A 14,970-nucleotide genomic window follows, 5' to 3' on the forward strand; every position below is an offset into this window, starting at 1 on the left:
ATCAATTTGCATTAGTGTAAAGTGTAAACATATATAGACTTAAAAACGTTGAATATTATTTATGATTTTAAATTTATACACAAGTGCCAAAATACTATAATCATATACAGGCTTGTTTTAGAGCAAAGCCACAGTGGGTTATCTACTGTTGTCAGGGTTTTATACATGTGTGGGGTAAGGGTTCTTCTACAGTAGATGTCTGTGACTTATTGGCGATAAATTTCAAAAATAAATGTACAGTACACAATCCACTTGTTTTAAAATAATATATTCAAAACAAATCACACGTATGTACAAAAATTCTTTAGACTATGGAATATCACAGTTGTATCTGAAACTCTAAATAATTCTCTTTTCTTGTCAAAAGTCCACTTAGGCTGGTTCAATTACTTTAGAATCCAATTGACAAGAACTTTTCCCTACTCATCACAATTGTATCAGTGAATAATTCACTAATGCTACCCCATGGGTTACCACAGTTGTATCCTGAACTTCAAATGATTGTCTCCTTTTCGTCAAAGTCCACACAGACGGGTTCAATTACTTTATAATACCCTTTGACAAGATAACTTATTCTCCTCATCTCTATTAATTAAACCTTGGAACTCACTTTAAAATATCGATCATTATGGCTAATCACTCACGCCCGCTAACTTCACGTTTTCTTTCGCTAACTAATTTTCTGACTGAACTGAATTACACTTTTCTTTCTACTTTACTTGCACTCGCCTATATTTATACTTTGCCCAACTAAGTCCTCGAATTTTCGACAAACTACGCAAGCGACGCTGTAAGGTAACAATACTCACTGAAAAGTAACGTGACGTCAACAATATTAGTAAAGTCTAGACAACAATGTAATTGCAAACACAACGTAAGACTCATACAGAGTTACGTAACGAAATTTGTCACAACTAACACTTTTAAAACAATCCATCTTCAATACTCCTGTCTTAGGAACTAAACAGTCATTAAATATTAACTCCCAAAATAAATTAAATAATAACGCCTACACTAAATAGTATTGTATACCCAACAACCATGTCCACCGAGGAGAATCGAACCCTGGATTTTAGCGTTGCAAACCCATACACTTACTGCTGTCCCACCGGGAAACAAGCCCAGGAGGCATTATCTTAATCCCGAAAGGGTGTTAGTAACGAGTTAACCCAAATCGTTAATTAAAGAAGTTTAATCACTGTATGACTTCCAGGCATTGTCTGTTTTTGTTATTATTTTAACATAATTGTATTTTAAATATCTAATATAATTTCTCCTTCCATTTTCTGTCCATTTTTAAATGCTTACTTTATCAACGGTTTACCGCACAATGTTAGATTCTATCACTGTTGCATAAGCTCTTAGGCCAGGACTTGTAATATGTACATAATAGTCTAAACCAAAGTGTTAACTTTTCAACACCATATTCACAACATACATATTCGAAGTTTCTTTCAAGACAACTACAATAGCATCATTTTACTGCGCTTGGTCTTTGTAGATTCAACTTTCAAGTCTCACTCATAAAGATTCTTTCATTGGTACCTAGAATGTGTCCCCTGGTGGTTTAGCGGTAATTAACGGCCTTACAACGCTAAAATCTAGGGTTCGATTCCCCACGGTGGACACAGCTGATAGCTCATTGCAGCTTTGCTCTAAAACGAACAAATGAACCTAGAATGCTGTTCTTAGATTTTCATATACATGTTTTTTCATTTATTTTTTGCTTTATCGTTTAGTTCTGACTACCACTAGTTATGCTCGATCCCTTGTGAGATTAGTTAAAACAATATTCAAACTATTTTCAAACATAAACACAGGCACCGGCTTTACACAGTTTCATTTCTTTAATGAATATAATCTCTTATTATCTTGAGACTTGAACATTCAGTACAAGTGACAAAATTCCAACTCAAGTTCATACCACTGACCTCATACCTTACCAAACCTACTATGCACCTTTCTTCAAGTCAATTGAAACATAAATGGCTTTTTGTTTGTTTGATTTTGCTATGATATCAAAGCTCGAAAATGACATTGAACCAAACGATATATTTGGTTTGTTTGTTTTTGAATTTCGCACAAAGCTATCTGCGCTAGCCGTCCCAAATTTAGCAGTGAAAGACTAGAGGGAAAGGCAGCTAGTCATCACCACCCACCGCTAACTCTTGGGCTACTCTTTTATCAACGAATAATGGGATTGACCATCACTTTGTGACGCCCCCACGGCTGAAAGGGCAGGCATGTTTGGTGGGACGGGGATTCGAACTCGCAACCCTCAGATTGCGAGTCAAACGCCCTACCCACCTGGCCATGCCGGGCCGATATTTTTGATGTTACAAAATTTTTAGGGTTTAAGCTGTATACGATGATCGCAAGGTAACATTCCTAACAATAAAAACGTGTTATATTTTTGTTCAAAAGGTGTGACGTTCGGAACATTTTATACAGAATTTTTGTGGGATCATCTGACTTCTGGTTGGGAAACTATTATTTTGTATGGAACTTTTTCGCGTTAAAAAAAGAAGAAAGTTCTTTTCTGAAAACATCTACGTGAATAATTCCGCTGTACATCTTTGGAGGTTTCATTATTTATTTTTATAACTGGCAGCTAATTCACAAAATCTTAAAGCTTTAATTAGAAAACGGAATACATTTCTTTTAATAACATTATCGGTAAAATTAGAGAAGGATATTAAATAAGGGAAGGAACGCTTATGTTTTCATGTACATTTTTACACATCTATGACGTTGAAGTCTTTCTTTCACTGGATAATCAAGCAAATAGTAAATATTTTCTTATACCAAAGAAATAAAGCTTATAAAGCCCCCCCCCCCTCCTATAGCTCAGTGATAAGTCTGAGCGCTTACAACGCTAAAAAACCAGGTTTCGATACCCATGGTGGGCACAGCAAAGATAGCCCATCGTGTAACTCTGCGCTTGTCAACAAGTAAAACATAGATCTTTAAAAAACCACGACATGCATGTGGTTCCTCTTTGAATTTATTAATATTAATACATAAGCTTAACTATTTTATCTCGAATAAAAGGAAACAAACTGTATAATCCCACATTACAACAAAATTTGCATGTAACCATGTAATTCTTATACATAATATACTCACAAAAGTACTCAACAGCGTTTAAGACTAAAATTTAGTAATCTCTTGATTTTAATTACCGACTATAGAGCAAATACGATGGCGACATTCTGAATTTACTCATGCGCAGTAATCGTAGCCTACTTCAAAATAACGATACCCTGGCGATTAAACAAAGCACGACTATGAGAGGTCATGTGAAAAAAACACAATGTGCAAGGACAAATGGGCGTTGCGTGAAATAACAAAGAAAGTAATAACTAGGATGTCGAGGTTTTGTTATGGAGAACAAGAAATGAAAACTGATGACATACGCAACTTCTACGTGAACTCAGAACATATATTTTTTAGTCTAACTTTTTGTGATGTTTAAATTTTGTTTTCATTATTTGTAAATTAAGTACCTTTTATTATACAACAACAATATTTTAAAATGTGTAGAAACTGTTGTATAATTTTCACTATTTACCTCATTAGTGTGTGTGTTTTAATAGCAAAGCCACACCGGACTATCTGCTGCGTCCACCGAATGGAATCGAACCCCTAATTTTAGCATAATAAATCCATAGCCTTACCGCTGTCTCACCGGAGGACTACCTCATTAATACTATGTATAAAACAAGAACATTTAACCCGGTCTAAGAGAAGAGGAAAAATTATATTTACTTTTCAACATTTAAGTACTATATAAAACATTTAATATACTGTAACTAATAAACAAGTTGGACGTTAAAATTTTTCAATCCACCGTTTAATATTTCACTGATGACTTTATCAGAGGCTTGATTTCCAGTTCGTCGCACTGGATCGGAAAAATATTCCATTATTTGGAACGTGTTTTTTTTTTTATATCACTATTTGTTGAATAATTTGCCATAATATTGTTGTTCCCGTACGTGCAAGTTAATGTTACTTCAATAAACAAATGATTAAAAAAAAAAAAAACGACACTCTACTTTATATATCTTGTCCACAATATGTAATTAGTCTTTGCCACCATTTGTTTCAACGCGGATTGGTAGAAAATTCATTCATTTACATGTCTTTAATATGTTAGACATGTATTTACAATTTATACATGCTTTTGCCATGACCTTTTCTTTTTCTACTTTAACGCAAGATTATGACTTGAATTTTGATACACACAAACGTATATCCTGTTTCATGTAGCCGTCTAGTTCAGTGTTAGCTGGAGCGAAATTTAAATTCTGTTTTAGCGTATAATAATTAATTGGTAGCAAGCAAGGTACTACAAAACGTATTCTCCACATTTTTATCACCCAATTAACATTACATAAGAACAAACAAAAGAAATTTTGTTTTGAACAAGTGTTTGTTAACTTGTATAAGAATTCCTATAGCAGAGCGTATCTCAAAATGAACACATTATTTTGAGTCACGCAGAGACTAATTAGTCAGGATTTATAAGTAACACCGCAGAAAAAGTCACCAATCTTCAATATAAAAGCATATTATGACTTTGAATTTAGCTTGCTAACTGGAATGAAAAGTTGAACAAAGTTCTATGTAAAGTATGAATTCTGCTCATGTTCAGGAAAGTACTGTTAAATGTCAAGATCATGTAATATAGTACACTACCCTGTAATAGTGGAAATCAAGGTAATATACGATTATTAATAGACTACACAAAAACAGGGGAGTAAGTATAAAAGATGATGTTGGATTATGCTCTGATGGGTTTGCTATGTTAAGAACCATTAGCTATAAATCTATCAGACATACATCTCATCTTACTTCTATCTTCAGCCACATCCATAATCAATGGGTGAAACCCCTTTCAATCTCTCTTCTTGCTCCTGTTCCAGCTTGTCAATCCTTAATCATAGCTGGAAAAGTAAGGGATGCAAGGCCACTTTGAAAACTCTTCTTAGAGCCATCTTATTCAGAAAACTTTTGTCTCTCTCTGGTTAAGTGGCCTGGTATGGTCTGGTGATCAGAACATTTGACTCACAATCTGCAGTTTGTTTGCTTTGTGATATCTAGGACTGATTATTATTATTCATTTCCCTCCTTTTTTTCATATTTGTCTTTCACACTGATTTTTTGATAGAGTTTTTATGGCTAACTTCTCCCAGATTGCAGCCCCATTATCTTCTCTCACTAAAGACTATGCATATTTTAGATGGGCCTAGGAGTGTGACCAAGCATTCCTGTCCCTCAACTGAGATTCATTAAAAGCTCCAGTGTTTGTGTAGCCATCAAAATATTGAGTTCTTGTACTGGTGCCTGCAATGGTGAAATAGGGGCAGTGTTACCACAGTTGCAGAATGAAGTAGCATGTGTAAATGAATATGCTATTCATATGCTCATGGTTCCTGAATGCTGATACTGCACAACAAAGAAAGAACTGTTTGAAGTTGTGGTCTTCATTAAACACTAACGACATTATCTTGATAGTAGAAAGTTCACACTTTGGGTGGACCATGCATCACAAAATTGGCTTATAAGCTTTAAAAATTCAGAATATGTCTTTAAAGTTCTTTTTATAAGTATTAATTTACTGAGTGGTCGGTTTTGATAAAGTTTTTTTATGTTGTTTTCTTTTATTATTGTATAAAGGGTTTTGTTTTACAAAGAAAGAGGTTGCATCTTGGTAGCAGCATATAATATTTTAGGAAATAATATTTTATATAATATTTTTATTACTATCACTTTGTACTTTTTGTATTTTAGTATGTGATTTCGGTTTACAAGGGTTTGTGTTATTCCATATCATGTAAATGTTATTTCTGATATTGTGACTTGTTTTGATTGTGTTGTATTTCATCTCCTGTTGTAACATGTGATCTTTTGTTTTGTGTAAAATTGTTATTTTCCTTGGTATGTATTGTTAAACAAGTGATTTGCAGGGGCCAGTGTAAGTTGACTGGTACATGGGATATTTTAATTGTTGTTTAAAGTTAGAGCTAGCTACTTTGGCCTCAAGGTAAAAGGGAGAGGATAAGTGTAGTATGCAAGCATATGTTTCCTTCCCCCTTAGTTAATATATACATTTTCCAAATTTCTATACATGTTGAGCATGTGTTACTAATACAAATAGTAAGTCAAAGAAGCCAACAAATTCCTCTCACCTTAGTTCCTCACATAATTAGGTTATTTAAGTAGCATATTACATACATTTTCTTATGAGAAAAATTGCTGTAACACATGGATAATGTATAAAAAATGCAACAATGTTTGTGAGAGACTGAATAAAGATTGTTTCACTGTATGATACACCTAATCCAGTCTATTTCTTTCAAATTCAGTTGATGTTAAGATAATCCAGACTTGTTTTGCAAAACATTTTCTGAAGAACCTCCAGTTATTCTGCAGCTCCTACCTTTAGTTGCAGGGAAATCAATACATCTAAAAATACCACAAGAGTATGACAGAGTCATTACAAAGAACATCTGTCTGCTCTTAAAGGTGTTAAAGAGAAAACCTAAACAATGTTCAATGCTCTAAGATGCTTGACCTTCAACTGTTTGATGGGAGAAATTAAATGTTAGTTTAATGATAAGGAAAAGCATTAAGAATTATGTTTCTTCCACCACAAGTATTAAAGCAGCACCTAGGCAGAGAATTGGCCAAAGATACAAATTCCACTAGTTACAAAAATTCAGACAAAGTTCCACATGTGGAAAGTGAAATATATTTGCAGTAGTCCACTTACGAGCTAAATTATTAAAAGTTTGAAGCTGCCTCTTGATAATCTTGATATTTGGCAAATGATATGAAATATGGAGGTCATCAACTTAGGGTCAGTTGGAAATAGAGGAAGTTACTCTGCAATAGTGTTTACTTCAATGGAATAAATGTAATGCTCATTTAGGTCTTGCTTGAAGGATTCTGAAATAACTGATCCAATTTGAACACGAAGAGATCTACATAAAAATGTTCAAATGATCATGCAACATATAGAATTAGGGTCTTTTAAGAAAACAATACTTCTAGGTACAATCACACGCCCTTTTAAGGTAAAACAAAGATACAGAGATGTTTACTTCTAACAAAAGCTTTCCTAATGGGTGTTTTAAATTTTATTAGATGGCCTATGATGGTGTTATCACTGGAAAAGTCATGCTAATTGTTGGAAAAGTGATTAATTAATTCAAGGACCCAAGCAAGTCTTGCATCAGCCATTTTCTCTAACACTGTAATAAAAAGAAAGTTAGACAATAGCCTATAATTTGAAGGATTCAGGGCATTCTTCCCAGGATTTGAAAAAGAATGGCAATGACCTAAAACTATAAATAAACAAAGAATCCCTTCCTACCAGATTTTGTTTAAGAGAAAAGGTGTAGGAACAAAATTTCCCAACATCTCATAATAAATACCATCCTGTAAAGTGATGAATATAACTATATCTCACTGAAAAGTCAGTTACATTCCTTCTGGCTATCAAACCAAAAACTAAAAGAATGTTCTTGGCCCATTTATCAGTAGTTTGGAATCAGGAAGAAAAGGTGGGTAGAAGAACTATAATGGTGAGAAAAGCTCACCCTAAGGATTTTAGCAATCCTCAGAAAAATCAGCTATCTTACCATCAGGATACAAGATAAAAAGACCAATGTCTTTGGATAAAAGCTGCATAGATAATACAGTCAGTCAGTCATGAACTTGAAAAAAAACATTAACAAACTATTATCATCAAAAAGCATTAAAGTCAGGTCTATTACCCTTCTCCAGTTTCCAAGCATAGCACACAAACAAGGTGGCACTACTTCCTACAATCCTTTCTCAAAATAACAGGAAAATTATTGCTATCACATGGACTGTCATTCATCATCCAAGAAAAAAAAGAAGGTGAAGAAGTGGACATCTCCCCAGGTGATATACAATTAATGTTAAGCACGAATGACAACAGTTCCAATGGTAGAGGGCTGGTGAAAAAATTATCCCCCTCTAGGAAGCATCTAAAGAGAGACCAGAATGTGTGGAACCAAAAGGGAAAATATCACACCTCAACGGGAGACTGCGCCACATCTGACCCATATATACTATTTACTTTTTATAGCAGTGTTGTGAACATAAAAGTCAGAAAAACATGAAGGAATCCCAGAACATGTATGACCGATGAATGGGACTCCTAGGTGTCGAGTGGCTAGGGTGCGACAAACTGTAGTAGTAGTAGTAGTAGTACTAGTTCGAACTCATCCAACACCAGTTGGTTTTTGAAATGGTACATCAGATCTGTGGTAGGAAGAGAATCACCTACCTCTTCATCTCAAAATGGGAATTGGTAGGGAAGACAAGCTTCTGTATCAAAATCCATCACCACTTGCATGCATTTCCAACACAACTAACATCAGATTCACCAAGAACTGACATCCAGCAGACGGAAGGAAGGTGAAAAGCCCCAGCAGGATGACATTTATGGTCCAAAACCTGATGGCAATGGGAAAAGTACTTCCAGTCCGTGGTAGGAGGAGGATATCCAGCTGTACACAAGCAGAAAAACATGCTGCATCCAGCTACAACCAACACCAGATCTGCTGGGAACTGACATCCAGCAGATGGTAGGAAGAGAGAACACAAACCTGTGGTGCATCTCCAGTCCAAAACCTGGCGGCAGTGGGCATTTGTCATCCAGTCTGTGGTAGGAGAAGGGATACTGGCCAGTACACATGTGAGGACTTACTTAGCTGGACTATCTTTAACCAACACTGTATCCACCAGAAATGTACATTTGGAGGACAGTAGGGAAGATGAACATTTCAGCCTGAGGGGCAAACTGCAATTATATATATATATATATATATATATATATTCGAGACATGGCAGAATGCTTACAAACCAAAACCTCGGCGGTATTTGGAATTGTACATCAGGTCCACAGTAGGAAGTGCTATATGCCAGTGACACCTGCAGAATGCCACCTCCCTACTCTCAACTGAGTGGTATGATTCAATAATCAGGAAAACAGGCCTCCATGATCCACCACTCCAGTGGCTAGGAACTGGTAAGTGGTAAGGACTCTCATGCTCCCCTTGAAGAAAGGGGGAATAAATGGAGTGGAGAGTTCAGAGGACTGCATCACCAGAGACAGTGCAACAGGTGACCATGATACCTATTTTGAAAAGCAGAGCTACCAGGCAGCATCGGAAATTGTACATCAGGTCTGCAATAGGAAGAGACTGAATGCCACAGAGCAGCAGAGATGGCCACCAATCTTTGTCTGCTTTACTCATGTTAGTCCATGAGCATACAGTCTGGGACGAACATAATTATGAAACAAAAAACCTCTAGAGAGAACTAATAGCAGTCCTATGGAACACCCCATCACTAGAGCATAGCCAAAACCTGCGAAGGAATTGTTCAGTCATAGATAACAATAAAATGGAGACACACACAACCAACACCTGGCAGCATCTGGAATTGTACATCAAATCCGCAGTAGGATGGACTACAACATAATTGACACTGAGCATGGTTGCAGGATTGACAGTGCAATACAATAGAAAAAAGGCCCTGAAAAATTAAGAAAAATTATAAAAAAAGAAAGTAACCTTTCACCAAAACACATAAATTTAAATAAATAGTAAATAAAAACTAAGTCAGTAGCATAATGGAAAACTTCGACAAATCCATGAGCAAAAACCAGCATGTCTGTACAGTACTACTGTCAATCAAGAAGTGATTAATGAGTGCAGATGTGAAGAAGGTGCTGGTTATGATAGAAGTGGTGTCACGCTCCTATTGGTGGAGAGATGCTGCATAAACATTTGGATGCGGATATGCAGAAGCAGGAGGTGGAAGGCTAGTGGCATGCATTGAAAATTTGCACCGATAGAGGGAAGTACTAGTCGAGAAAAGCTATTTTGTGAGACACTAAGTCCGTCTAAACCTTTTCATAAATAATGGTGACATTTCACCCAGGGATTTGTCTAATAATGAATGGATGATGGGAAACAATGCACATGTGGGAGAAGAAAGATAAATCATTCCTTGATTTCAATATGTGAATCCTGTACATTTCTTTTTACATGCACAATACCTACTATTCTAACCTATATTGGAAATTCAAATATATTAAAAGTAATTTGAAAATAAATGTTATTTATCATTAACTGACTTCCTGCTAAGCCAATTAAAATAAACAGTTTTATAATAACCAATGAAGAGAGATGCTGAAAACTTGCATTTAACTAAAGTAAAATATTCAATCATTAGCATGGAAATAATGGTATCCAAACTAGGTATACTGAATAATTATATGAGGGAAAATTTTAAATTAACCAAAAGCAAGGGTATACCCAAAAATGCTATACTAGTATACTATGAAAAAATGTGTATGTAAACAAACCAATAATTACAATTAAGCTGTGATAATATATCCACTTTAACAAAAACACCAGTATGTGACAATGTAGAACTATACACAGCATATAATTAAATTAACTAGCCTAATACTACATAATACAGATATATATTTATGATGACTATTATCATATAAGATAAAAGGATCTTTAGATATACAATATTTACCATGCAATATAAAAGCAGTTATAACAGCACACATTGTCCTTTATGTAATTTGAAGTTTTTAGAATATCACACAATGTCTAATGAGCAATATGTGACCATCAAATATCAAATACACAGTTCAGTAGGCAATTTGGAGGCATTTAATATTCGAAAATACGGACCAACTCAAACAGTTTTTATTGACATGACAGCAGACTTCTATGTGTGCACCATCAGTGGCTCTCAGCACGTTTAACCGATATTCGATTTCAGTCCACATTTGCTGCAACATGCCCACAGTTACAGTGCTGATAGCATCCATTATCCTGTCTTTATCCGCATGATGTTTGCTTAGGTGTGTGATACACGATATCCTTAACATACCCCCATACTTCTTTCCTGTAGTGGCATCTGTAATTATGCTGCATCACAGTCACTGACTTTGTCTGTGCAAGCCAAATGACACACTGAGCCTTTTCTTTCACAGTTACCATTTTATGTACTAAAACTACTCATTGGAGTGAAAAAAAAACATGGCAATAAAAACTGTTCCAGTTGGGTGACAATATGTTGAAAACTGCATGGTTGTATTTCCTTACTTATTTAAGAATTAAATTTTAAAATTTTGGACCACCATGTATAATATAAAGTTAAAGACTAAGATAACTCTGTCGTTAAACAGAACTTGTGTAGTACTTTGTATAAATATACCCTTCAGTCATTGTGGATACAACTGTACACTCAAAGTATTCATATTACTCTTATTTAACTCCCTTCACTAAGAAGTCAACCACAGTAGATACACTTGTATGTATGTTAATAACTGTTTATTTTGGAGTATTGTAAAAAGTTACACACGGGTTACCCATACTAGCTGTTCCTAATTTTGAACTGACAGATTACAATCTTTTGGGTTACTCTTGTTTATTACTTTTATAACACAAAGTACCAAGTGAGATTTTGCAGTCCCATTTTGTGCACCAAGTTTTCACAGTCCAGCGCAATAACCCATGTTATTATTATTTTTTATCTTTATTTCACTTTTAAGTAAAGGTGAAGTTGTTATACTGTGTAGCACAAAGGGACTAATTCACACACACACACACACACACACAAAGACACAGTCGTATGTGAATCAAAGAGAACTTATGAGTAAAGAATATATATTTAATAAAATGAAGATTATAATGACAAATCTAGATTGGTTCCTCTTAGGTTTCCAAATTATTTATTGTAAAAACGTCACGAGAGCTACAACAGCATTACAAAGTGCAAATCTTACCATTAAGTAAGGGCCCAAATGCGATTTCCAGCATTTTCTCTGAAAATAATATTTAAACTGAGAGAGTAGGTGAGCACAGATGACACTTGTGTCTGTGCTTCATCCGTTATCTTCCGTAATGTCACAAGGATAAACCACAAAACTAACTATATCGAGCGTATAGCTTTCGTCGACTCTAAACAATACGCAACCACGACTACCTGCTTCTTCACTAACTTGAACAAGGTAAGTCGTGTAAGCACATAGCGACACAACTCAACTTATAACCTTTCCCTCATTTTGACAGGCCTTCACTTCATTGAAGAAAAGGGGGTCACGGACAACGTATGCTGCAAAGGTTCACCGAAGTACTACAAAAACAATTATTTTTTATATATAAACTATGGTAGTAGACGTGTTTCACTGACTTACGTTAAATATTTCTGATTCGGGAGCTTTTCTCTTGAACGTACTCCTACCTATCTTTGGTACTAAGGTTAAAGTATTATTTAAAGTCACGTGATTTACCTTAGAAAACGTAAGACGTCTATGGTCAGTGTTACAAGTATACACTAAACACGATAAAACGCCTATGGTCAGTGTTACAAGTATACACTAAACACGATAAGACGCCTATGGTCAGTGTTACAAGTATACACTAAACACGATAAGACGCCTATGGCCAGTGTTACAAGTATACACTAAACACGATAAGACGCCTATGGCCAGTGTTACAAGTATACACTAAACACGATAAGACGCTTATTGTCAGTGTTACAAGTATACACTAAAGACGATAAGACACTTATGATCAGTGTTACAAGTATACACTAAACACGATAAGATACCTATGATCAGTGTTACAAGTATACACTAAACACGATAAGATACCTATGATCAGTGTTACAAGTATACACTAAACACGATAAGACACCTATGATCAGTGTTACAAGTATACACTAAAGACGATAAGACACCTATGATCAGTGTTACAAGTATACACTAAACATGATAAGACACTTATGATCAGTGTTACAAGTATACACTAAACATGATAAGACACTTATGATCAGTGTTACAAGTATACACTAAACATGATAAGACACTAAAAGTTTCGATATAAAATATATCTCAAAAGTGAAAACTAGTTTCCATTACTGGCAAATTCACTTGAATACTTGACTTTGTGTAAAAATTTAATGACATTTTTTGGTATTATCTTCTCTTTATCGAAAGCTAGTTTAAGTTAATTATACCACTGAAAAAAAAGGCCCCAAGGGCCGGGACTTGAGCCCAGAACCTCTGGTTAATACAGCCAGTGCTCTACCACTGAGTTATTCAAGAGTACAAGCCGACAACATTAACTTTTAAAGCTTTTTACTGTGATTATATTCATCGTACTACGTTATAACAGGTACACAACAGACCCAATCATATGAAATTTATCCACACTCTACTGACTTGTATGTATTTCAAAATTCAGTTATAAAACAAAGAAAAGGTAATATTTTACATTCAATTTTAAGTTAAAAGAAACTCCGGTACCGGGACTGGAACCTAGGACCTAGAATAACCAAATAATGCGGACAGTACAATGTACGTAAAATGTACTTTTTTACAGTGTGTGACAACTATTCGTATTTATTAACACTTGTACCAAAACAACTGCGTGATGTTCAAACAGTTTACTATTTCCTACAGGGTTATGATTGGTGATAGTTTTATTTTTTAAGGCAATCAAATTTAAAAAAGATATAGAAATTATAGTTATTTTGAATTTTAAATTTGAATACCTCAGACAAAAATATGAAAGGTTGAGTTTGTGGGCTGACTGTACATGTTATCGCTCCACCCTGTTCTGTTGCATCTCTTGTTTGTTGTTGTTGTTGTTATAACTTTTTAACACGACACAAAATGCGTTTTATTTTTTAACGTATCAGTTTCTACCAGAAATGTTTTTATTGAAGATTATTAAATCAAAATATGATTATTTCTTCCCATTTCCAGTCTTTTGTTGAATATACGCGCATATATACGTAGAAAACGGTTTTGATTTTGATAACTTTTGTTGTTCGCGGGTCATTGTTAAATGTGCACTGAGCACCTGTATTAGTGTAAGTTTCAAAGTTTAAAGCACCAAAGCCTATTTACCGAGAGAATAGTTTTAAGCGTGGTTATATCCCTCCAATGGATGTACTTTAAGAAACCTGAAACCGTACAAAATCAAGAGGTTTTTTACAACTGAATGTATTTCTGCCTGACTGTGAAACATAGCAAGTTTGACCTGCCTTATATAACCTCTAAATTCTTGATTTTAAGAGAAGATTATAGACACCATCTTGGGAGTGAAAAGGAGTTGTTCATGCTACATTGTTGTATGAAAGACGCTACGTTGTTTCAGTGTAAATGTTTGTATGTTTGTTTTGGAACAAAGCCACATCGGGCTATATGCTGTGTTCTCCGCGGGAAACCGAATCCCGGATTTTAGCGCCATAAACTCAAAAACTTACCACTGTCCCACCGGGGGGGGAGAGAGAATATGCGTGCATGTGAATAGAATATAACTGTATTAAAAATGAAGATTCTAATAATTCTACATGACAGGTATTGTATTTCCTGGTAAATGCAAACGATCAAAGGAGAAAAAATGGTAAATATCACTCGTAAAGTAACTTTAATCACAGGCATTTATGAAACAATAGACATTAATGCTGCTTAAAAGTCAAATTCCAAAACACGGCTATAAGCAATAAATGCAATTTTTAACGTAAACATATACGTGATATTAATATTTGTAGCTATGCAACCTATATAAAAACAAGTGTGTGTCACATCATACTTGATTTCTCGAAATAGGAGATGTCATAAAAGACAAAACGCATTTATCCAGATAGAATAGTTCAATTACTGTCTGCCCAATACGATTTTAGTGACGGGGGTGCAGGAGGAGGCTACCATGAAACCTTACAAGTGTAGTGAGTGTTGGTATAATATGCCTAAAGTAAAGACTTAGTGTGGGAGAACCTAGCCTAGAACCAATTGCATAATATTTATCATGAAAGTAAAAATATCGATTCAATTATAAACTTAAATTGTTTCTGAATTAAGCTATTTTTGTAATATCACCAACGCTTTTA

The 14,970-nt window shown here is 34.9% G+C and overlaps 1 protein-coding gene across 3 annotated transcripts in view; it reads right to left on the reverse strand.

Moving 5' to 3' along the window:
* Window positions 1-14,970, reverse strand: part of LOC106460056 (BTB/POZ domain-containing protein 6-like) — a 41,039-nt gene that overhangs the window by 4,747 nt on the left and 21,322 nt on the right. The window contains exon 1 of one of the 3 annotated variants that reach the window (XM_022386677.1): window positions 3,127-3,228. The exons of the other annotated variants lie outside the window; for them this stretch is intronic. The gene's annotated coding sequence lies outside the window, so the exon portion shown is untranslated. Of the gene's footprint in view, window positions 1-3,126; window positions 3,229-14,970 lie in introns of those variants that run through there. 3 annotated transcript variants of the gene reach the window in all.

This window comes from Limulus polyphemus, unplaced genomic scaffold (genome assembly GCF_000517525.1).
Source record: "Limulus polyphemus unplaced genomic scaffold, Limulus_polyphemus-2.1.2 Scaffold699, whole genome shotgun sequence".
Classification (NCBI taxonomy): Eukaryota; Metazoa; Arthropoda; class Merostomata; order Xiphosura; family Limulidae; genus Limulus; species Limulus polyphemus.